General features: G+C 41.0%; 1 protein-coding gene across 1 annotated transcript in view; it reads left to right on the top strand.

Moving 5' to 3' along the window:
* The window catches only part of PCDH11X (protocadherin 11 X-linked), a 667,082-nt gene that overhangs the window by 466,564 nt on the left and 174,445 nt on the right, over positions 1-26,073 (top strand). The gene's annotated exons all lie outside the window — the stretch shown is intronic.

The raw sequence follows: 26,073 nt of genomic DNA, 5'->3' as shown, positions 1-26,073 counted from the left end.
TCTAAACCATAGCCCCAAAACATGTTCTGGCATTCGTCATTTCCAGGTTATACCTGAGATATCACTATAGAATGTGTTTCTTCTCTGAGTTCCTCAAACTCCAGTTAGGGATGTGGAGGGCATATTCCTGGATATCACACAAGACTTTTGAGGTTAGGACATCATTACAGAAATAGACCCTATTTATTTTCTGATTAGCAGAGCTCTCTGGTTACAAACTCACAACCTAATTTTAGGAGGTAAATGGAGAATGACAGAACTAGGTGAAAGCAAAGATACATTACTATATATCTATATATAAAATATTTTTGTTTTTTTTCCCCTGTTTTGCTCCATTATGACTGAGACAAAAGTCAGGCTGATATATACTGTGGCCTATGAGCAGCCTACATATACAGTTGTGAGGAATGCGGTATTCAGTCTCATTCTTGAAGGATCTTCCCTCCCTCGAATGAGTAGGTGATACATGGATTACAGTTATCAAAAGTGTTTCACTTAAGCAGTGTGTAATCACTGCTGATATCATGAAAATACAAAATACACTATTGTATTTTTATTCTATTAATAAATAATGCGCATGCTATGACAGCATCTGCCAAAACATCTCCAGTGAAGATGTATCTGCATCACATTCCTGATCAGATGCTTCCAGCATCAAGCTGTACAACTGACACAAAGTAAATTTTTCTCCTCTAAATATCCCCGTCAGGCAGGAATTAAATACTAAAGCGAGCTGTAGCTCACGAAAGCTTATGCTCAAATAAATTTGTTAGTCTCTAAGGTGCCACAAGTACTCCTTTTATTTTTTTGTATTAACCTTTAACATTTATAAAATATGATTTAATGAGAGCTTTAAATCAATAAAATATAGATTGCGTTGTTTTTTTCTTTTTACTAAAATAAAGCTTAAAAATAGCTGCTGAAAAATAGCACTATATATATATATATATATATAAAAACTCTCCTATTGCTTGACAAGTGATGGAGAATGAAAAAATGACCATCTATCCCCTGTTCTTCCTTTTTTAGTCATTGTGGACAACATCATCATCTTCCCTTTCATTCAGGCCTGTAACCTGTTCATCGTCTTTAACACAGTTGTGTCTCAGATATTCTCATAACAAGGCTGTGTTTAAATCTTGCTGATTCTTCCTGCATAACATTTTTTAGATGTGGCCTTTCCCCTCTACAAATGCATGTCCAGGCCTCATTATCTCGAGGACTGCAACCTCCTCTTCTCCACTTGATAAATGCTATCTTTCACCACTTGTAGAGATTCAAAATGCTGTTGCAAAGATAATTTCCTCAGGTCACCACTTTGACCATGTCACTGCATCTCTCCATTGGCTCCCCTTTTTTTCCATGGCATCAATCACAAACTGCTTGTATTCACTTTTATGGCCCTTCATGGTCTATCCCCACATCACCAAACTTCTCTCCTACATTATTTCAATGTTGCATCATCCACTTGTTACATTTTCAAACAAGCACCTTTGTGCTTTCTCCCATGCTAACCCACATGTTTGGGAGGAGCTCCCCATAAATATCCAGAAAGCCAAATTGTTGTCTTCCTTAAAACTCACCTTTGCTTTGGATGTGTACAACATTTTACATAATGACAGATTTCAGAGTAGCAGCCGTGTTAGTCTGTATCCGCAAAAAGAAAAGGAGGACTTGTGGCACCTTGGAGACTAACAAATTTATTTGAGCATAAGCTTTCTTGAGCTACAGCTCACTTCATCAGATACATAAATATAAAGGGAAGGGTAAACACCTTTAAAATCCCTCCTGGCCAGAGGAAAAACCCTTTCACCTGTAAAGGGTTAAGAAGATAGGATAACCTCGTAAAGGGTCTCTCTGTCTGTGTGATGGTTTTGCTGGGAACAGAAAAGAAATGGAGTCTTAGAACTTAGTAAGTAATCTAGCTAGATATGCTTTAGATTCTGTACGGTTTAAATGGCTGATAAAATAAGCTGTGCTGAATGGAATGTAGATTCCTATTTTTGTGTCTTTTTGTAACTTAAGGTTTTGCTGAGAGGGATTCTCTGTGTTTTGAATCTGATTACCCTGCAAGGTATTTACCATCCTGATTTTACAGAGGTGATTCTTTTACTTTTTTTTCTTCAATTAAAATTCTTCTTTTAAGAACCTGATTGCTTTTTCATTGTTCTTAAGATCCAAGGGTTTGGGTCTGTGTTCACCTATGCAAATTGGTGAGGATTTTTATCAAGCCTTCCCCAGGAAAGGGGCTGTAGGGTTTGGGAGGATTTTGGGGGGAAAGACGTTTCCAAGCGGGCTCTTTCCCGGTTATATATTTGTTAGACGCTTGGTGGTGGCAGCAATAAAGTCCAAGGGCAAAAGGTAAAATAGTTTGTACCTTGGGGAAGTTTTAACCTAAGCTGGTAAAAATAATCTTAGGGGGTTTTCATGCAGGTCCCCACATCTGTACCCTAGAGTTCAGAGTGGGGAAGGAACCTTGACCGGCTGTGTGCCAAAGGTTGCCGATACCTTCTGTATAGGCTCCCCCTTTCCCAAAGGTTACCCCAGTTCTTAATAAATCTAAACCTCTCCTCCCTACATCATTGTCTCACCCATGCATTGAGACCCTGCAGTTCTGCCTGTCTAACTGGTCCTGTGCATGGAACTGGATGCATTTCAGAAAATCCTACCATGGAGGTCCTGGACTTCAATTTTAATCACACTGTTAAACAATAGAATACCAACTGAAATGTATTAAATATTTTGGATGATTTTCTACATTTTCATATACATTGTATTCTGTGTTGTAATTGAAATCAAAGTGTATATTATTTTTATTACAAATATTTGTACTGTAAAAATGATAAAAGAAATAGTATTTTTCACCTCATACAAGTACCATAACAGAATCTCTTTGTTGTGAAAGTGCAACTTACAAATGTAGATTTTTTTTGTTACAAAACAGCACTCAAAAACAAAACAAGGTAAAACTTCAGACCCTAGAAGGCCACTCAGTCCTACTTCTTGTTCAGCCAATTGGTAAGACAAAAAAGTTTGTTTATATTTACAGGATATAATGCTGCCCTCTTTTTATTTACAATGTCACCAGAAAGTGAGAACAGGCAGTGCAAGATTACATGCCAGATATGCTAAACGTTGGTGGGCCCCTTCATGCTTCGACCACCATTCCAGAGAACATGCTTCCATGCTGATGACACTTGTTAAAAATATAATGCAATAATTAAATTTGTGACTGAACTGCTTGGGGGAGAACTGTACGTGCTCTGCTCTGTTTTACCCGCATTCTGTCATATATTTCATGTTATAGCAGTCTTGGATGATGACTCAGCACAGGTTGTTCATTTTAAGAACACTTTCACTGCAGATTTGACAAAACACAAAGAAAATACCAATGTGAGATTTCTAAAGATAGCCACAGTTCTCGACCCAAGGTTTAAGAATCTTAAGTGCCTTCCAAAATCTGAGAGGGACGAGGTGTGGAGCTTGCTTTCAGAAGTCTTAAAAGAGCAACACTCCGATGCGGAAACTACAGAACCTGAACCACCAAAAAAAGAAAATCAACCTTCTGCTGGTGGCATCTGACTCAGATTGCTATCGCACAGAACCCATCATCAGCATGGCTGCTTGTACCCTGGAATAGTGGTTGAAGCATGAAGGGACATACTAATCTTTTGCACATCTGGCACATAAATATCTTGTGACGCCGGCTACAACAGTGCCATGAAAACACCTGTTCTCACTTTCAGGTGACATTGTGAACAAGAAGAGGGCAGCGTTATCTCCTGCAAATATACACAAACTTGTTTGTCTGAGCAATTGGCTGAACAAGAAGTAGGGCTGAGCGCACTTGCAGGCTCTAAAATTTTACATTGTTTTATTTTTGAATGCAGGTTCTTTTTTTACATAATTCTACATTTGTAAGTTCAACTTTCATGATAAAGAGATTGCATTACAGTACTTGTATTGGGTGAATTGAAAAATACTATTTCTTTTGTTTTTTTACAGTGCAAATACTTGTAATCAAAAATAAATATAAAGTGAGCACTGTACACTTTGTATTCTGTGTTGTGTTGAAATCAATATATTTGAAAATGTAGAAAACATCCAAAATATTTAAATAAATGTTATTCTATTATTGTTTAACAGTGTGATTAATCATGATTAATTTTTTTAATCGCTTCACAGCCCTAGTTGTTGTTGTTGTTATTTATTTCTATTGTGGTGCAGTCTATCTTAGGTACTTATATGCCCCCCATTACTGTGGTATCTGAATACTTCACAATCTTTAATGTACTTGTCCTCACAACATCTCTGTGAGGAGAGAAAGTGCTATTTTCCTCATTTTATCAAAGAGGAATTGAGACATAGAGAGACTAAGGGCCAAATTTTCACAAGTATTTAGGTGCCTAAAGATGCTGACAGGAGCCTACTGGGATTTTCAAAATCACCTAAGCAAGTTAGGCACCTAACTCCCATGGCTCATATGCTTAGGAGATTTCATTATCCCACTAGCACTTATCTACATCTTGAGACATTTAAATACCTCTGCATATCTAGTCGCAAGTGGCATGGCCCAAGCTCACATTGAAAATATATGGTGAAACTAAAGTAAAGCCAACTGAATCCAGGTCTCCCAAGTTTCAAGGTCACACCCTAATTACTGGACCACCCCTACCTTTTGGGAGGCTTAGTCATGTACCAGAACATGTACCTGTTGTGCCAGGTGCTGTACAAACCCATAATAAAAAGACTGTCCCTGCCTTAAAGATCTTACTAAGTATAAGAGATAACAGGTGAGTACAGAGAGAGAGACAGGGGAACACAAGAAAACAGTACTAGTCAGCATGACAGGCAGTGGTTTCAGCACACAGCTGCTTAACTGATGTCAAGATTTTTGTAAAAAGAAAAAGAGGACTTGTGGCACCTTAGAGACTAACAAATTTATTTGAGCATAAGCTTTTGTGAGCCACAGCTCACTTCAGCGGATGCATTCAGTGGAAGAATTTTAATTAAAGAAAAAGTAAAAGAATCACCTCTGTAAAATCAGGATGGTAAATACCTTACAGGGTAATCAGATTCAAAACATACAGAATCCCTCTCGGCAAAACCTTAAGTTACAAAAAGACACAAAAACAGGAATATACATTCCATTCAGCACAACTTATTTTATCAGCCATTTAAACAAAACAGAATCTAACGCATTTCTAACTAGATTGCTTATTAACCCTTTACAGAAATTCTGACCTGCATTCCTGCTCTGGTCCCGGCAAAAGCAACACACAGAGAGAACCCTTTGTTTTCCCACCCCTCCAGCTTTGAAAGTATCTTGTCTCCTCTTTGGTCATTTTGGTCAGGTGCCAGCGAGGTTATCTTAGCTTCTTAACCCTTTAGGGGTGAAAGGGTTTTTCCTCTGGCCAGGAGGGATTTTAAAGGTGTTTACCCTTCCCTTTGTATTTATGACATGCCCCCCAAATCACAGATAGGGTGAAACGCTGGCTGTGATTTCTTCCTGGAGCTCTAGGAGAAAACAGAGTTAATAAGACACGTGCACCTCTAAATATACTACCAAGTATATAAAGACTAACAATATTTTCCACATCTCAAGGACGATTTTAACCAGTTGATTCTGGGAAACTTTCACGGGAGAGTGCATCAGCCACTTTGTTAGAAGCTCCTGAGATGTGTTGGATGTCGAAATCAAAATCTTAGAGCTAAACTCCACCAAATAAGTTTTTTTGTTATTTCCTGTACCGGTATGAAGCCCCTGTAGCGCAGCATGGTCGTTTGCAGGTGGAAACGCCGTCCCCAAACATATGGGCGTAGCTTTTCCAGAGCATTGACAATGGTGTAACATTCTTTTTCACTGACTGACCAGTTGCTTTCCCTATCAGACAGCTTCTTGCTGAGAAACACTACAGGGTGGAATTCTTGATCCGGTCCTTCCTGCATTAAAACTGCTCCCACACCATACTCGGACGCATCTGTGGTTACTAGGAATGGTTTGTCAAAGTCTGGGGCCCTTAGCACAGGGTCAGACATGAGTGTCACTTTAAGCTGGTTAAAGGCCTTCTGACACTCTTCGGTCCACTGAACGGCATTTGTCTGTTTCTTTTTGGTTAGGTCTGTCAGTGGGGCAGCGATTTGGCTGAGTGCGGTACAAATCGCCTGTAATATCCGGCCAAGCCTAAGAAGGATTGGACCTATTTGTTTGACTTTGGGACAGGCCACTTTTGGATAGCATCCACTTTGGCCTGTAGGGGGTTGATAGTTCCTTGACCCACCTGGTGTCCAAGGTAAGTCACTCTGTTTAGGCCTATTTGACAGTTCTTAGCCTTAACAGTTAGTCCTGCCTCCCTCATGTGCTCAAGGACTTTTTGTAGATGTTCCAGGTTTTCTGCTCAGGAATCCAAAAATATGGCCACATCGTCAAGGTAGGCGACTGCATAATCCTAATCCTGCTCGGAGACATCTGCAGGTCTTCGGAAGGTGGCGGGTGCATTCCGCAGCCCGAAAGGGAGCACATTAAATTCATACAGCCCGACATGTGTGGTGAAGGCTGACCTTTCCTTGGCGGATTCATCTAGCGGTACTTGCCAGTGCCCCTTGGTTAAGTCCAAGGTAGAGATGAACTGGGCCCGTCCCAGTTTTTCTAATAGTTCATCCGTGTGTGGCATTGAATAGTTGTCTGGGCGAGTTACAGCATTTAGCTTACGGTAGTCCACATTAAAACGTATTTCCCCATCTGATTTGGGAACTAGAACCACTGGAGATGCCCATGCACTGCCAGAGGGGCGGATTACACCCATCTGTAACATATCCTGGATCTCCCGTTCTATAGCAGTTTTAGCTTGAAGAGACACCCGGTAAGGTTGGACTTTATTTGGGTGAGCGTTACCTGTGTCAATGGAGTGGTATGCCCGTTCAGTCAGTCCTGGGGTGGCTGAGAATGTCGGCACATAGCTAGTGCACAGCTCCTTGATCTGCTGTCGCTGCATACGCCCAAGGGTCATGGAGAGGTTCACCTCTTCCATGCCACCAGCACTTTTCTCTTCATAGTGGACACCTTCAGGCCACTCAGCGTGATCTCCTCCCTGGGCTGTAAATTGACAAATCTTTAATTCTCTGGAATAAAAGGGCTTTAGAGAATTAATATGATACACCTTAGGCTTTCGGTTGGAGGTGGGGAATGCTATGAGATAATTAACAGCTCCCAGGTGCTCCTGGACCGTGAATGGCCCTTCCCACGATGCTTCCATTTTATGGGCCTGGAGCGCCTTTAAGACCATGACCTGGTCCCCTACTTTGAAGAAACGCTCTCTGGCATGTTTATCATACCAGGCTTTTTGCTCTTTTTGAGCATCCTGTAGGTTTTCTTTAGCAAGGGCTAAAGAGGTTTGGATGGTGTTTTATAGGTTGGTTACAAAGTCCAGACTGTTAGTTCCTGGAGAAGGTGTAAACCCCTCCCATTGCTGTTTCACCAACTGCAACAGCCCCTTAACCTCACAGCCATATACAGGTTCAAATGGTGAAAACCCTAAACTGGGATGTGGTACAGCTCTGTAGGCAAAGAGCAACTGCTGCAACACTAGGTCCCAATCATTGGAGTGCTCATTTACAAATTTACATATCATGGCCCCCAAAGTTCCATTAAACTTCTCCACCATGCCATTTGTTTGATGGTGGTAAGGAGTGGCAACCAAGTGATTTACCCCATGAGCTTCCCAAAGGCTTTCAATAGTTCCTGCCAGGGAATTAGTTCCTGCATATGTGAGGATGTTGGAGGGCCACCCTACCCTGGCAAAAATGTCTGCTAGTGCCTGGCACACACCCTGGTGTTGCTTAGAGCTACTGCTTCCGGCCATAGGGTGGCAAAATCCATAAAAGTCAGTATGTACTGCTTCCCTCTGGATGTCTTTTTCGGGAAAGGACCCAGAATATCCACAGCTACTCGCTGAAATGGAATCTCAATGATGGGGAGTGGCTGGAGAGGGGCTTTGACCTGGTCTTGGGGTTTTCCCACTCTTTGGCATATTTCACAAGACCAGACATAGGTAGAGACATCCTTGCACATTCCCTCCCAGTGGAATGACCTCCCTAAATGGTCTTTTGTCCTGTTCACCCCAGCGTGGCCACTAGGATGATCATGGGCTAAGCTCAAGAGCTTTACCCGGTACTTAGTTGGAACTACCAACTGTCTCTGAGGATGCCAGTCTTCCTGGTGTCCACCAGAAAGAGTTTCCTTATATAAAAGTCCTCTTTCTACAACAAACCTGGATCGATTAGAAGAGCTGAGAGGCGGTGGGTTGTTCCGGGCTGCCGTCGAAGCTCTCTGGAGGCTTTCATCTGCTTCCTGTTCGGTCTGGAACTGTTCCCTTGATGCTGGAGACATCAGTTCCCCATTGGATTGTGGACCGAGGCTTGGTCCCTCTGGAAGCGATGTAGGGGATGGGGCTGTTTCCGTTGACTGTGAACCGCTCTCCACTGGTGCACTATGTTGGGATTCAGGCTCTGGCTGAGCTTTTTGTGTAGGGTTATCGGCTGCTGCCAGTTCAGGTTTGGTGGGGCCCTCCGGTGTTGGGATTGCAAGTACTGGATTCAGTGCTGGCAATGGGTCTGGTGCTGGTTGTTCCACCGGTTCCGGTTCTGGGACTGGCTCTGCCTGGGTCTCTGGGAATGGATCCACTACTGCTGTTGCAGACATTGGCCTGGGGTCCAGGTCCATCACCTCTGACTGGGTCCTGATAGAAGTTTCTGGAACAGAGCTAGGCGTGACGGCTTGTTTAGCCTGGCTGCGGGTGACCATTCCCACCCTCTTGGCTAGCTTCACATGATTGGCCAAGTCTTCCCCCAACAGTATGGAGATGGGATAATCATCATAGACTGCAAAAGTCCACGTTCCTGACCAGCCCTTGTACTGGACAGGCAACTTGGCTGCAGGCAAATTGAAAGAGTTTGACTTGAAGGGTTGAATCATCACTTGGATCTCTGGGTTGATTACATTGGGGTCTACTAAGGAAGCATGGATAGTCGACACTTGTGCTCCGGTGTCCCTCCACGCGGTGACCTTCTTTCCGCCCACACTCACAGTTCCCTCCACTCCAACGGTATCTGGGAGGTATCTGGGCCTGAGGACCTCTGGTGTGATTCCGGTGCAATGAACTGTAATCTGTTGGGGTTCTTGGGGCAGTTGGCCTTTACATGACCCGGCTCGTTACATTTAAAACATCGTCCAGCTGACGGGTCACTGAGGTGAGGTGGGTTGCTGGAGAATGGTGTGGCGGGATGATAAGGTGTCTGGAGTGTTCCTTGGTGGGTAGTTGGGGCCTTGGGCTGCCCCCGGTGGTAGGGTGTGGTCTGAGGTTGTCCCTTCTGGTATCTGCTCTAGCTGCGACCAGATTTTTTTCTTTTCTGCCACCTCCATCCATTTGGCTCCAATCTCCCACGCCTCGATTACAGTTTTGGGCTTCCTATCTAGGATGTATCTTTCTATTTCCTCAGAAACACCCTCTAAGAACTGTTCCATTTGCATTAGGAAGGGCAAATCTTCTGGAGATTTAACACTTGCTCCCGATATCCCAGGCATCCCAATGTTTCACAATATGGTAGGCATGTCGGGTAAATGACACGTCTGGTTTTCACCTAAGGACTCTGAACTGCCGACGGGAATGCTCGGGTGTTAGCCCCATTCTGACTCTCGCCTTGATTTTAAACAGTTCATACTGGTTCTTGTGTTCCTTAGGCATTTCAGCCGCCACCTTGGCTAAGGGTCCACTGAGCTGCGGCCTCAGCTCTACCATGTATTTGGTCTGTAGAGATGCTGTACCCAAGACAGGCCCTTTCGAAGTTTTCTAAGAAGGCCATCGCCTGCCTTGTAGGTGGGGAACTTTCTGGGATAGGTAGTGGTACCTGGAGAAGGACTGCGAGGGTTTGTTGGTATATTCTACTGAGCCTTTGCCTTCTCCATCTCCAGTGCATACTTCCTCTCTTTTTCCTTTTCCTCCTCCGCATGCTTCATCTCTTTTTCCTTCTCCTCCAATTCTTTGTCCCTTGCCTCCATAGCTCTCCTGTGGGCAGCCTCTTGTTTTTTTTCTCTCTCTTACTGCCTCCAGTTCTCTCCTGTGGGCAGCCTCTTTGGCTGTTTCTGCCTTGGGCTGTGTCATGTTTGCCTCTCTATTTTTAACTAAGTTTACACCCGAGAGTTAGAAAAAAAAAACAAAAAAACTTGGCTTGTAAAATTTTGCTGTGCTGTAATATACATATATTCTCTGATAGTGATTGTCAGCCTACAGAAAAATCCTTTAAAAAGAAAAACAAAACAAAACATCTTTGTCTCCAGGCAAATAGACAGAAGACCCCTCTAATTGCTCTTAGGTAAAAAGAAAACTTCTTCAGGCCTGTGAAGACTTGTGAATTTCCCTGAAGGAGGTTAACTACCCTGACTTTAGGTAGAGAAAACTCCAGCTCACAAAAGACAATTCCCTTTCGTCTCTGCTCTGGCCCCAAAGCAGAGACAAAAAAAACCCTCTAACTGCCTTCAGCTGAAAACCTGCTTTTCAGCAGCCCAAAGGGAATTTTTTTTTGTTTTTAAATCTGTGCTTCTTGTTCAAAAAATCAAAATCCTTAAAAAAAAACCAATAAAAACATCTAACACCTTTGGCTCCAGGGAAATAGACAGAAAACCCCTCTAGTTGCTCTTAGGTAAAAAAACAACTTCAGGTCTGTGAAGACTTGTGAATTTCCCTGCAGGAGGTTAACTACCCTGCTTTTAGGTTGAGAAAACTCCAGCTCACAAAAGACAATTCCCTTTTGTTTCTGCTCTGGCCCCCAAGCAGAGACGAAAAAAACCCTCTAACTGCTTTCAGCTTAAAACCTGCTTTCCAGAAGCCCAAAGGAAAAAAAAATCCTTTTAAAATCTGTGCTTCTGGTTCAAAAAATCTCAAATTGATCTCAAAATGATTTCAAGTTAATCCCACTGCTCTGCCACCATGTCAAGGTTCCTTCCCCACTCTGAACTCTAGGGTACAGATGTGGGGACCTGCATGAAAACCCCCTAAGATTATTTTTACCAGCTTAGGTTAAAACTTCCCCAAGGTACAAACTATTTTACCTTTTGCCCTTGGACTTTATTGCTGCCACCATCAAGCATCTAACAAATATATAACCGGGAAAGAGCCCGCTTGGAAACGTCTTTCCCCCCAAAATCCTCCCAAACCCTACAGCCCCTTTCCTGGGGAAGGCTTGATAAAAATCCTCACCAATTTGCATAGGTGAACACAGACCCAAACCCTTGGATCTTAAGAACAATGAAAAAGCAATCAGGTTCTTAAAAGAAAAATTTTAATTGAAGAAAAAAAAGTAAAAGAATCACCTCTGTAAAATCAGGATGGTAAATACCTTGCACGGTAATCAGATTCAAAACATACAGAATCCCTCTCAGCAAAACCTTAAGTTACAGAAAGACACAAAAACAGGAATCTACATTCCATTCAGCACAGCTTATTTTATCAGCCATTTAAACCGTACAGAATCTAAAGCATATCTAGCTAGATTACTTACTAAGTTCTAAGACTCCATTTCTTTTCTGTTCCCGGCAAAAGCATCACACAGACAGAGAGACCCTTTGTTTCTCCCCCCACACCCCCCAGCTTTGAAAGTATCTTGTCTCCTCATTGGTCATTTTGATCAGGTGCCAGCGAGGTTATCCTAGCTTCTTAACCCTTTACAGGTGAAAGGGTTTTTCCTCTGGCCAGGAGGGATTTTAAAGGTGTTTACCATTCCCTTTATATTCATGACACGGCTCATCAGGGAAATCCACTGGCAGGCCGTGATGGTTTGTTTACCTGCAGCGAACGCAGGTTTGGCCGATTGCAGCTCCTTCTGGCCATGATTCGCTGTTCCAGGCCAATGGGGGCTGCGGGAAGTGGCGCTGGCCGAGGGATGTGCTGGCCGCTGCTTCCCGCAGCTCCCATTGTCCTGGAATGGCAAACTGCGGCCCGCACATCCCTCGGAGAGGATACTTAGGGTAGGATCTATTAATGGAGTTTCTCTATGTCCTAGTAAGGAAGAGAGGATGGAAGATGATAGAATACGGGTAGGATCTGATGAGAAACAGTCAAATGGAAAAGAGTCCCATTCAGTTACATCATGTAATGGCAGACAGCTAAAAAGTGGCACTTTTTAAAGTGCTTATATACAAATGCTTGAAGTCTAAATAATATGGGTGGACGAGAGTGCCTCATATTAAATGAGGATATTGATATAATAGGCATCACAGAAACTTGATGGAATGAGGATATTTGATGGGACAAAGTAATACTAGGATACCAAATATATCGGAAGGACAGAATAGGTCATGCTGGTGGGGGAGTGACACTATATATGAAATAAAACATAGGATCAAACGAAGTAAAAATCTTAAATGAACCAAACTGAATCATAGAATCTCTGTGGATATTAATTCCATGCTCTAATAATAAAAATATAGCAGTAGGGATATACTACTGACCACCTGACCAGGACAATAATAGTGACTGTGAAATGCTTAGGGAGATTAGAGAGGTTATTAAAATAAAAAACTCAATAATAATGGGGGATTTCAACAATCCCCATATCGACTGGGTACATGTCACCTCAGGATGGGATGCAGAGATAAAGTTTCTTGACACCTTAAATTACTGTTTCTTTGAGGAGTTAGTGCTGGCCCACAAGAAGAATTCTTTATTTGGTCCTAAGTGGAGCACAGGATCTGGTCCAAGAGGGGAATATAGCTGGACTGCTTGGTAATAGTCACCATAATATAGTTAAATTTAACATCCTTGTGGCGGGGAAAATACCACAGCAGCCCAAAATGGTAGCATTTAATTTTAGAAAAGGGAACTACATAAAAATGAGGAAGTTAGTTAAACAGAAATTAAAAGATACAATGCCATAAGTGAAATCCCTGCACGCTGCACGGCAACTTTTTAAAGACACCATAATAGAGGCTTATCTTGAATGTATACCCCAAATTAAAAAACATAGTAAGAGAACCAAAAAAGTGCCACCCTGGCTGAACAACAAAGTAACAGAAGCAGCGAGAAGCAAAAAGGCATCCTTTAAAAAGTGGAAGTTAAATCCTGGTGAGGAAAATAGAAAGAAGCATAAACTCTGGCAAGTAAAGTGTAAAAATATAATTAGGAAGGCCAACAAAGAATTTGAAGAACAGCTAGCCAAAGACTCAAAAAGTAATAGCATTTTTTAAAGTACATCAGAAGCAGGAAGCCTGCTAAACATCCAGTAGGGCCACTAGACGATCGAGACACTAAAGGAGCACTCAAGGACAATAAGGCCATTGCGGAGAAACTAAATGAATTCTTTGCATCGGTCTTCATGGCTGAGGATATGAGGAAGATTCCCAAACCTGAGTCATTCTTTTTAGTTGAGAAATCTGAGGAACTGTCCCAGATTGAGGTGTCATTAGAGGAGGTTTTGGAACAAATTGATAAACTAAACAGTAATAAGTCACCAGGACCAGCTGGTATTCACCCAAGAGTTCTGAAGGAACTCAAATGTGAAATTGCAGAACTACTAACTGTAGACTGTAACCTATCATTTAAATCAGCTTCTGTACCAAAGGACTGGAGTATAGCTAATGTGACGCCAATTTTTAAAAAGGGCTCCACAGGTGATCCCAGCATTTACAGGCCATTAAGCCTGACTTCAGTACTGGGCAAACTGGTTGAAACTATGGTAAAGAACAAAATTGTCAGACACACAGATGAACATAATTTGTTGGGAAAGAGTCAGCATGGTATTTGTAAAGGGAAATCATGCCTCTCCAATCTAGTAGAATTCTTTGAGTTCAACAAGCATGTGGACAAGGGGGATATAGTGTACTTAGATTTTCAGAAAGCTTTTGACAAGGTCTCTCTCCAAAGACTCTTAAGCAAAGTAAGCTGTTATGGGATAAGAGGGAAGGTCATTCATGGGTCGGTAACTGGTTAATAGACAGGAAACAAAGGGTAGGAATAAATGGTCAGTTTGCAGAATGGAGAGAGGTAAATATGGGTGTTCCCTATGGGTCTGTACTGGGCCCAGTCCAATTCAATATATTCATAAATGATCTGGAAAAAGGGGTAAACAATGAGGTGGCAAAATTTGCAAATGATACAAAACTACTCAAGATAATTACATCCAAAGTAGACTCCTAAGAGCTACAAAGGGATGCCACAAAACTGGGTGACTGGGTAACAAAATGGCAGATAAAATTCAATGCTGATAAAGGCAAAATAATGCACATTGGAAAACATAATCACAACTATACATATAAAATGATGGTATCTAAACTAGCTGTTACAACTCAAGAAAGAGATCTTGGAGTCATTGTGGATAGTTCTCTGAAAACACTCAGTGTGCAGAGGCAGTCAAAAAAGCGAACAGAATGCTGGAAATAATTAAGGAAGGGATAGATAATAAGACAGAAAATATCATATTGCCTCTATATAAATCCATGGTACTCCCACATCTTGAATATTGCATTCAGATGTAGTCGCCCCATCTCACAAAAGATATATTGGAATAGGAAAAGGTTCAGAAAAGGGCAACAAAAATGATTAGGGGTATGGAACAGTTGCCATACGAGGAGAGATTAATAAGACTGGGACTTTTCAGCTTGGAAAAGAGATGACTAAGAAGGGGATATGATAGAATTGTATAAAATCATGACTGATGTGGAGAAAGTAAATTATTTACTCCTTCTCATAACACAAGAACCAGGGGTCACCAAATGAAATCAATAGGCATCAGGTTTAAACTAAAGAAAAGGAAGTGTTTTTTCACACAACACATAGTCAACTTTTGGAACTCCTTGCCAGAGGATGTTGTGAAGGCCAAGACTATAACAGGGTTCAAAAAAGAAATAGATAAATTCATGGAGTCTAGGTCCATTAATGACTATTTGCCAGGATGGGCAGGGTTGGTGTCCCTACCCTCTGTTTGCCAGAAGCTGGGAATGGCGGCAGGGGATGGATCACTAGATGATTACCTGCTCCGTTCATTCCCACTGGGGCACCTGGCATTGGCCACTGTTGGAAGACAGGATACTGGGCTAGATGGACCTTTGGTCTGGACCAGTATGGCCGTTCTTATGTTCTTTTGAAAATGCTTATTAAACACATGAGTGCAGAGCTGGGTCCTAGTTAAGGTTACCCTAGATGTATGAATGTGACATGATTTTTGTTTGTTGATTTTATTTATTTAAGGTAAGTTTGGGTTTTGGAGCATGTTTTCTCAGTCCGTTGTTCCATAGACATTATTTCAGTTTGTCCACAGGCATTACCTGTTGGTGTGTGAGGTAAGCTTTTCTGGTTCTATTAGTGACCGTGGCATTACATGCATGTGCACACATATCTCTGCCCTCCTTTTCTCTTCTTCTCTCCATCGATTAATTGCATCTGCTTAATCCTATCAAGCAAGTAAGTTAGTAACTGCAGCAGGGGATACAGTCATCCTTTGTTGTCAGGAGTTAGGATCTGTTCACGCCATGAGGTTAATAAGAAAGAACCTATCTGTTTGGCTGATGCATATAAAAGAAGAAGTGAAGCCAGTAGACTTTGATTTTAGGTAAGAAGTAGCATGTCCTATCTCTTTGGCAAAGTTGGTTGGTTTGGTTGATGATCCTTTCAGAGTGAACATTTCTATTTCTCAGTTCTTAGAAAATGAATTGTATGTGTATACAAGTTTGAAAGTTATATATTATTTTATTTTTTTGGTGAGTTTAGTAGATTTTTTCTGACCGTAAATGTGAAGGCTGTTAGCTCTTCCTAAAGTAAAGTTATTGAAGATGGTATCTATATCAGTCTTCTTACTGCCAATATAAGCTTGACTGTCAACTTTGGTCTTAGACTTGTAAGAAGGGATTGCCATTTGTGCTAAATTTAGTGGAGGTTTTGTGAGGAGATCAGAGGTCACAGACAGAGATCTTCAGATTCTTTTTTGTCTTCTTATTTCTGCTCTGTTTGAAACCAGGTTTTCAAAGGTTGAAAAAAAAGCTATAAATCTACATGTCCTCTAATCTCTGAGCACACCTTTTAAATTCAGGTTATGGCTTAATCACACTGTTTCCCTTGATATTCTGGTAATGTTTTGCCAAGTCCAAAGGAAAAAAAATAAATATCAAATATGTTTGCACTGTGTCCTTTATTCTGGTTTCATCCAAGTTGCATCCTTAAGTTAGCAATGGCATGGTTAGCTTTATGAATAATAAATATTTTATAATCTTTGCCTATAGTGATGAATGTTTTGTGGCAGTAAATTGCAATAGAGAGATGGCAGAACATCTCATTGGGACCCCATTTCATCAAGGCACTTGTGCCTGAATTTAATCATCTGAATATTCCCAATGGGACTCTGTGGACATTTTCACATGTTTAAAGTTAGACATGAGCTTTGCTGAATTAGGATCCAAACCGTGATCTTTGCTTTCTGCATAGAGTGACCTCTGCTGGCACTGATGTATTCTAAAGTTATTTGTTAGTGCTAAATGCCTATTCCGTCTCCCCTCCCCCCAAATTATCATATAAAAGGATGTATGAAGTCACTAGTGCTAAAATGTGAGGTGTTACTAAGGTAGATGGTACAGCTGCTATGCATGAAGATTTCTCAGCATTTGTTTTTAACACTCCTCTTTTCAGAAGTGTTCATTTTAAAAAAAAATAATCTATAAGAATGTTCTTGTTAATATAAAGAATGATCAAACAGTGCTTTTTTATTACTAAAATCTTTAGAATTCTCAGGATCAACACTTTAAGGTGTAGTTTAAAAAAATAAAAGGGAACCATTTCAGCTTGACAAAGGATTTCATAAGGGAAATATAACCAGACAACTTGTGGTCACTGTCGATTTCATAGCACTCTGACAAATAATAGGGGTATTGACCTAGGTGTCCTGGCCACATTCTAACTCAAGTAATTTATTTTTGCCTCACTATATTGCTCTTGTGCTTTCAGCTAGGTTATGGCATTGTTTCTTCACTTTTCAATTGTTGTGTAGTGTTGCTATGTATTGTTAAACATTTGTCATATTTGACATAGGTGGCTTCATTCACTGGGGAATGAAGTGATATCATATATCTACCTATCTCATTGGAGTGCTTTGAAGCTCAAGCAGTTAATGTTTGTTAGTGCTTTGAAATCCTTAGCCGACAAGTGATGCTGATGTGCACTATGTCGGTAATATGAGTGCACAGAGTACCTTGTAGCTGTTCTTGTAATGTATCCCCAAATTAGTGTTTGATCCTGTGTAGCTTATACAGTGTTTTGTATGGCTCAGACAGGCTCACTCAGAAGTTGATGGCCTACAAAGGGAAGACACAGAAAGACATACCAAATACAGTAATGTTGGCAGATTGCATAGTGGATGTAACATTTGAGCATTTGTACTAGGAATAACAGGTTACATAACTGCATCAGCTCAAACGGTGCAGTTCACACTTCACAGAGAGTGTGTAGCTAAGAGAGTACATTGAGCTGACTAAAGCTGATGTTTACATAGAATCATAGAATGTCAGGGCTGGAAGGGACCTCAGGAGGTCATCTAGTCCAACCCTCTGCTCAAAACAGGATCAATCCCCAAGTCTGATTTATATCAAACAGTTTATTATTATATGAAATTGAGATATTATAACAAAGAAATGGAACAAATTTCTCAGCTGGTATATAACTAGCTCCCAGCATTGTATCTAGAATATATTAGCATGACCTAGTACAAACGTTTTATGCCTACATATATATTCTAACATATATAATATACAGGTAGAATATATGTACTAACAGTCTTATTTCACAACAGACTACATTAACACATACAATTAATTCATATTGAGATGGCAGAGGGAGGAGGGGAATAATGCTATGTAAATTGTCCCTTTGGCTCCGGCTCACTTTTTCCTGTTCCTGGGAGATGCTTCGGAGGGATGTGTGCAGGGTTATGGGAAGGTGGAGGTGCACTTCTCTCCTCCCAGTCCCTACCTAGTAGTGCAGAGGACACTGTGTGTTACAGTATTTATGAGTGAAGTATCCATTGTTGAAAGCAGGGAACATGAACATAATCCGAACTGGATCAGAATATACATAGTTCAGCCAGAATGCCTGTCAGCCTGACCATTGCGAGTCATCATGCTTCCTTCTGAGCAGATGTCATACTTTACATTCTTATAATTTATTCGCTTATGTGGAAAAATAATAATGATTTATTATATGATATTGTCAAGGTTCCTCCCCCACTCTGAACTCTAGGGTACAGATGTGGGGACCTGCATGAAAAACCTCCTAAGCTTATCTTTACCAGCTTAGGTCAAAACTTCCCCAAGGTACAAAATATTCCACCCGTTGTCCTTGGACTGGCCGCTACCACCACCAAACTAATACTGGTTACTGGGGAAGAGCTGTTTGGACGCGTCCTTCCCCCCAAAATACTTCCCAAAACCTTGCACCCCACTTCCTGGACAAGGTTTGGTAAAAAGCCTCACCAATTTGCCTAGGTGACTACAGACCCAGACCCTTGGATCTTAAGAACAATGAACAATCCTCCCAACACTTGCACCCCCCCTTTCCTGGGAAATGTTGGATAAAAAGCCTCACCAATTTGCATAGGTGACCACAGACCCAAACCCTTGGATCTGAGAACAATGAAAAAGCATTCAGTTTCTTACAAGAAGACTTTTAATAAAAATAGAAGTAAATAGAAATAAAGAAATCCCCCCTGTAAAATCAGGATGGTAGATATCTTACAGGGTAATTAGATTCAAAAACATAGAGAACCCCTCTAGGCAAAACCTTAAGTTACAAAAAAGATACACAGACAGAAATAGTTATTCTATTCAGCACAATTCTTTTCTCAGCCATTTAAAGAAATCATAATCTAACACATACCTAGCTAGATTACTTACTAAAAGTTCTAAGACTCCATTCCTGGTCTATCCCCTGCAGAAACCAGCATATAGACAGACAGACAGACCCTTTTTCTCTCCCTCCTCCCAGCTTTTGAAAGTATCTTGTCTCCTCATTGGTCATTTTGGTCAGGTGCCAGTGAGGTTACCTTTAGCTTCTTAACCCTTTACAGGTGAGAGGAGCTTTCCCCTGGCCAGGAGGGATTTCAAAGGGGTTTACCCTTCCCTTTATATTTATGACAGATATGTTGTATTGTTTTACTGTAATATGGTACCGTTTTGCCTTAGCACTTAACCTCAATGAAATCAGTTTGGGATATATAAATAGCACTACAGTAAATCAGGCACCTCACAGAAACTCTGTGAAAGGTCGACTAGCAATTTCTGTTTGTGTGAGAGTGTGTATGTCTGCATCTATCTACATGAATTGTATTTTGCATTTTATATATTTAATATATATTCAAAACAGTCTCATATTCTGTCTATGTACACGTACATACAACTCACATTGAAGCCAATAGAAACCCAGCATGTGAATATCAGAAGCCAGAATATGATCCTCTATATTTTAATCATGGTGGATGCTAATTCTCAGTTTCTCTGTTTGCTCTTCTGTTTTAATATCTATTCATAATGTGTGGTGTGTGTTTAATTACTTTACTGTAACCCATAAACTCAATAAGCTGTCTCAACTCTGGTATATGCCCATAACTTTTGTTTTTGTCATCTCTTTTAAAATACTTGTTGAAGAAAACAATTTGTACTATAAATAAGTCAGTTTATCATTAATTAGATGTTAGTAAATAAGTACCATTTTTTTTCAATTGGCATTAAATTACTAAATCTAAATTAAATTACTATTTGGATTTTTTTCTTTTTTTCTAAGGAATCCTGACTCCATGGAAATAGAAAGAAAAGTTAAGGAGGCACTTTTCCAATACCTTACAATTTATATTTTATTTGTATTACTTGCATGATATACCTTTCAGGCACACAGAGACATAGGTTCAAGTGTATTATACTTTCCATTTAACTGCAGGTTTCCCAGTTTCTCTGGGGATGCATTTCTATTAAAAGAGAGCACACAGAGTGGAGTTTAGGTTCCCCAAGGAAACAGAATATAGTGAGCGCTGATTGCTCTACAGATTCATAGGCAAAAGGGGGAAAAGCTGTGATTAAGTAACGTCAAGGCTGTGTGACCCAATGGGAAACTGAAAGAGAGTTAATGTTAAGAGCCCACATCTTGCTGACAGAGGCATGTGAACATTCCCATTGATTTCCCATGCATTTGTTTCTGAGGGTGGATTTCGGCATTAAAGCTCTATGTCTCCTTAACTCAGCATGAGGCATATATGTATTTCACAGGCCTGTATATAATGTTAGATGCCCTTTGCTCTGCACTGCCTCAAAATACAGTTTAGCTATCTATGTACTTATGTATCTCCTGTCACCGTAATATCTGAGCACCTTGATTCATTAAGAATGGGATTTCATTGCCCTTATTTTGTAAGTTACTCGTAAACATTTTATTTCCATGCTAAGGACCTGAGGTTTTAAACATATACTGTCAATCATAGCACTTATTACTGTGAGTAGGGCCACTGGAAAAAAGTGGTCAGAGCTTTTGAAAGCAAGAGAAATGTATAAAAAATGCCTGGATGATTTTCCATCAAACTTAAAAAAACAAACTAAAAAAACCCCCGTGCTTACCAACCAGGGAAATTTCATTCTGAGAACTCAGTGCTTTCAACAATTATAAAAGTACAAACTAATACATGAAAATGTGCCACTAGTGATCACTGTGACCTTCCATTTCTCTATGGATTTGGAAGTCCAGTATAATTAGGAAGAACCAAGTAACTTTTTACTCAGTTGAGTAAGGCTCCAGTCTAGCAGAACACTTGAATACTTGTATAACTTTAAGCACTTGAGTAGGCCTTCTGAAGTCATTAATGTTTTGCTGGAACAAGGCCAAATGCTACATAATGTTATACTTTAGCATTTGTCTGCACGCTTTTAAATAATCATTACTGATTAAAAACCTACAATTTCTTCTGTTTTGTTTCAGACAGACAATAACATTTGTTAAGTAACTGACCATCTTATCGATGGGTTGTAAATGGCCATTTAGATTTTAAAGAGCATTTTAGTATGCAATTACAGTACGTTAAAACCTCTACTAAAATTGTAGAACTAAAGATGGAAACACTGCATTTGTGCTGCGAGTTTATATTAGGTTTTCATTCTAATTCTCTTTGTGGAGTTTTGCTTCAAATTTAGAGCACACGTGTAAAGGTTTACTATTATTTTTTAAGGTGCAAATCATATTTCTAAACCTTTGTTTGCTCATATTTTCCCTTGTGTGTATGGTGTACACATATGGGGTAAGGAAGGTTTTGGGGTGGGGAAAGGTTTCAGAGAGCCTTCCCTCTCTGTCTGTCTCTCTCTTGTACCTCTGGGAAAAGTCAAGTCCCCCCACTTTCGTCCTTGTGTTTCTGGACTTCAAAGACTTGCAGGTCTTTAGTACTAGTTGCAACACTGGCTATTTATTTTCCTTGTCCCTATCTTTGTCAGAGCCAGGTGGTAGCGGTGAATCCTCTCTCGCTGCATGCTCATAACATTGCTTTTGCTTCTTGTGGACTGGGTAGCAGATCAGGAATAAAGACACACTTATATGAGAAATGTAATAGACACACCCTGAATGGTGCAAACTTTGACAGACACGGAGACAATACTCTCAATTAGCAGCTGAGAGTGAAAGCTGGAACTTTAAAGTACTCAGAAAAAATTAGAAAAAAAAATAATGTGTTTGTTGGGCAAGAAAAATTATCGCCAAATGAGATGTGATGAGATGTCCTCATCGACAGTTCAGCCCCCTCAGCAGGCTGACCATCATCCAAATTTAGGAAAGCAGGAAGGAAGGAATTGAAGGAAAAAGTGCTACTGGGAGTGTAAGTTACATCTAAGCATGCATGTAATTCCATGCCAAAGATTTCAAATGCTACTCCTGTTTACACAATTTATTTAACTTCATAAAAGAGATTTTATTTCAAAATTTGCAGCCTCTCAATAGAAGTAAGCACACTGAGATATATGCAATGCCAAATTGATTTTCAAAAGAGAGGGGAATTTTCTTTGTAAGGCATGGTGGTCATTTTTTATTATAGCTAATTTTTTTTGTTATAGCTAATTTGTTATAGCTAATTTCACTAATTTCACTAGTTAGTAATATCTCCCAGAATAGCTGTAATTAATGCTGTAGGTCTTATACAATTAAACCAGTGCCGGTGGTAATCTCTTGCCAAAAGGTATGGATTTTGGTAGAAACACACAGGAGTTGATGTTTAAAAGAAAGTTAGTATACAAAGTAGTGGAGGAGTAGTGCCAGCTTGAGTTAAGTACAAAGCTGGAAGCTGTGTATTGCAAGTACTTTAATGGATTCTTAACATTCTACGAGCTGTCCCCAGAGCTGAAAGTTCTGAGGAACTGGTTTTGTTAATCTGTATCAGTATTTAAATCTCAGGAATGCCTGTTTCTCTCAGTATTTTTGTAAAGGTACCAGAGCTTGTGGCTGAGATGAACAACAGAAACAAAGTGGCATTACAAAATGAATTTAGGAGCTGTGCAACCAGTAGGTAAGAGCAACAGACTGAATGTGGCTTGTGTTGAAAAGAGCATTAATATGTCAGATATAGAGTTAAGTCCTGCAACTGGACTTCAAATTTTTGAATTGAGAAGGGCTCTGATTTGGGTCAGCTCTGTATCCTGGCAGATCTAGGTTCAGGTTCGAATCCATAATGTCACCTGCACATGGTTATTTATGAGAGGATTTTTTTGTCTGTTTCTTTGGCCTGACTACTGTGATTCTCTTCCAGTAGAATCTTAATTTAATATATTGAAAAATAAAAATAAAGGTTGATTGTAAAATTATATTGAAAAATGTGTCCTTCTTAGAAACAAAAAAGTGGTGTAAATGTTTTATTTTGTATTCTGACTGTGAGACCCCAGCACAACAGCGTAATACTGAAACCAAATTATTTGATGTCTAAACCACAACTCCAGAGTCCATTACACAGCTTCCTCCTTAGACTTCAATTCTTATGTGGTGGCTAGACCCTTTCCTTCCCCAGCCCCTCGCCCACCCACAGCAGAGATATAATGCACACTTTAATAGGACATTCTTGATAAGCAAAAGTTTAACCACTGCTATTTACTAGAAATTATAGAATACAATCATAGCTTACCTACACAGAACATATGTTTTTGAGCATCATTGAGACAATATTTAGGGTTGTTTAAACCTGGGGACCCTTTTTATTTCTGGCTTCTTCTCCCTGTGGGATTTATGAGTGCTGTCACGCCCAGCCACATACTTACTTTCACACCCTACAAATAAATCCTAACACAACATAGCAAGTGACAGAAGCATTCATTGTTCAGCAAGTTACAAATAAATTCAGGCTTATAATAAATTCCATCATCCCCACTTGCAAACAAGAAAGTTAGAATAACGTTTCTATTTGGAACTGGGTTATGGGTCAGACAACTTTATCTTTTGAAACATTGATAGAGGAAAGTTACTTTAAAGCTCATCAAAATGAAAGTAATTTAAAATAAAGAATTTCATATGAAGTATGTATGTCACTATAAACTAATCTTCTCACACTGTCCTTTTGTGTGGTGAACATTAGGGTTAATCACCATAAAACAAGTATTTAAAAATAATATTAATTCAGTACTATAAAAGACACTTTAGGCAAGGCTTAACTACGTTTTTGTGCACTTCCACAGCTCTGGAATCAATTTTCAAGTCAGATTTTATTTTTTTACCAATACCACCTTTCCCTGTGCAAAAACAACATACTGCTAACAGCATCTTGTGAATGTTCCTGTAATTCTGTTATGCTAGGATAAATTCTAGCAATAAAAAAAAGGACTACTTTGGTGTCAACTCTCAGCCCTGGTCTACATTAGGACTTAGGTCGAATTTAGGAGCGTTAAATCGATGTAAACCTGCACCCATCCACACGATGAAGCCCTTTATTTCGACTTAAAGGGCTCTTAAAATCGATATCCTTACTCCACCCCTGACAAGTGGATTAGCGCTTAAATCGGCCTTGCCGGCTCGAATTTGGGGTACTGTGGACACAATTCGACGGTATTGGCCTCCGGGAGCTATACCAGAGTGCTCCATTGTGACCGCTCTGGACAGCAATCTCAACTCAGATGCACTGGCCAGGTAGACATGAAAAGAACCGTGAACTTTTGAATCTCATTTCCTGTTTGGCCAGCGTGGCAAGCTGCAGGTGACCATGCAGAGCTCATCAGCAGAGATGACCATGATGGAGTCCCAGAATCGCAAAAGAGCTCCAGCATAGACCGAACGGGAGGTACGGGATCTGATCGCTGTACGAGGAGAGGAATCCGTGCTATCAGAACTCCGTTCCAGTTTTCGAAATGCCAAAACCTTTGTCAAAATCTCCCAGGGCATGAAGGACAGAGGCCATAACAGGGACCCAAAGTAGTGCCACGTGAAACTTAAGGAGTTGAGGCAAGCCTACCAGAAAACCAGCGAGGCGAACGGCCGCTTCGGGTCAGAGCCCCAAACATGCCGCTTCTATGATGAGCTGCATGCCATTTTAGAGGGTTCAGCCACCACTACCCCAGCCGTGTTGTTTGACTCCTTTAATGGAGATGGAGGCAACACGGAAGCAGGTTTTGGGGACGAAGAAGATGATGATGAGGAGGAGGTAATAGATAGCTCACAGCAAGCAGGCAGAGAAACCGGTTTTCCCGACAGCCAGGAATTGTTTCTCACCCTGGACCTGGAGCCAGTACCCCCTGAACCCACCCAAGGCTGCTTCCTGGACCCGGCAGGCAGAGAAGGGACCTCCGGTGAGTGTACCTTTTAAAATACTATACATGGTTTAAAAGCAAGCATGTGAAAGGATTACTTTGCTCTGGCATTCACGGCTCTCCTGGATGTACTCCCAAAGCATTTGCAAAAGGTTTCTGGGGAGGGCAGCCTTATTGCGTCCTTCATGGTAGAACACTTTACCACTCCAGGCCAGTAACACATACTCGGGAATCATTGTACAACAAAGCATTGCAGTGTATGTTTGCTGGCGTTCAAACAACATCCGTTCTTTATCTCTCTGTGTTATCCTCAGGAGAGTGAGATATAATTCATGGTCACCTGGTTGATATAGAGTGCTTTTCTTCAGGGGACACTCAGAGGAGCCTGTTCCTGCTGGGCTGTTTGCCTGTGGCTAAACGGAAATGTTCCCCGCTGTTAGCCACGGGGAGGAGGGAGGGTTGAGGGGGTAGTCACGCGGTGGGGAGAGGCAAAATGCGACCTTGTAACGAAAGCACATGTGCTATGTATGTAATGTTAACAGCAAGGTTTACCGTGAAAGAGTGTAGCCACTGTTTTATAAAATGTGTCTTTTTAAATACCACTGTCCCTTTTTTTTTCTCCACCAGCTGCATGTGTTTCAATGATCACAGGATCTTCTCCTTCCCAGAGGCTAGTGAAGATTAGAAAGAAAAAAAAAATGCACTCGTGATGAAATGTTCTCCGAGCTCATGCTGTCCTCCCACACTGACAGAGCACAGACGAATGCTTGGAGGCAAATAATGTCAGAGTGCAGGAAAGCACAAAATGACCGGGAGGAGAGGTGGCGGGCTGAAGAGAGTAAGTGGCTGGCTGAAGACAGGGCTGAAGCTCAAATGTGGCGGCAGCATGATGAGAGGAGGCAGGATTCAATGCTGAGGCTGCTGGAGGACCAAACCAGTATGCTCCAGTGTATGGTTGAGCTGCAGCAAAGGCAGCTGGAGCACAGACTGCCACTACAGCCCCTGTGTAACCAACCGCCCTCCTCCCCAAGTTCCATAGCCTCCACACCCTGACGCCCAAGAACGCGGTGGGGGGGCCACCGGCCAACCAGCCACTCTGCCACAGAGGATTGCCCAAAAAAAGAAGGCTGGCATTCAATAAATTTTAAAGTTTGTAAACTTTTAAAGTGCTGTGTGGCATTTTCCTTCCCTCCTCCACCACCCCTCCTGGGCTACCTTGGTAGTCATCCCCCTATTTGTGTGCTGAATGAATAAAGAATGCATGAATGTGAAGCAACAATGACTTTATTGCC

This window comes from Eretmochelys imbricata, chromosome 9 (assembly GCF_965152235.1).
Source record: "Eretmochelys imbricata isolate rEreImb1 chromosome 9, rEreImb1.hap1, whole genome shotgun sequence".
Lineage (NCBI taxonomy): Eukaryota > Metazoa > Chordata > Testudines > Cheloniidae > Eretmochelys > Eretmochelys imbricata.
This window is presented reverse-complemented; position numbering and strand designations above follow the sequence as displayed.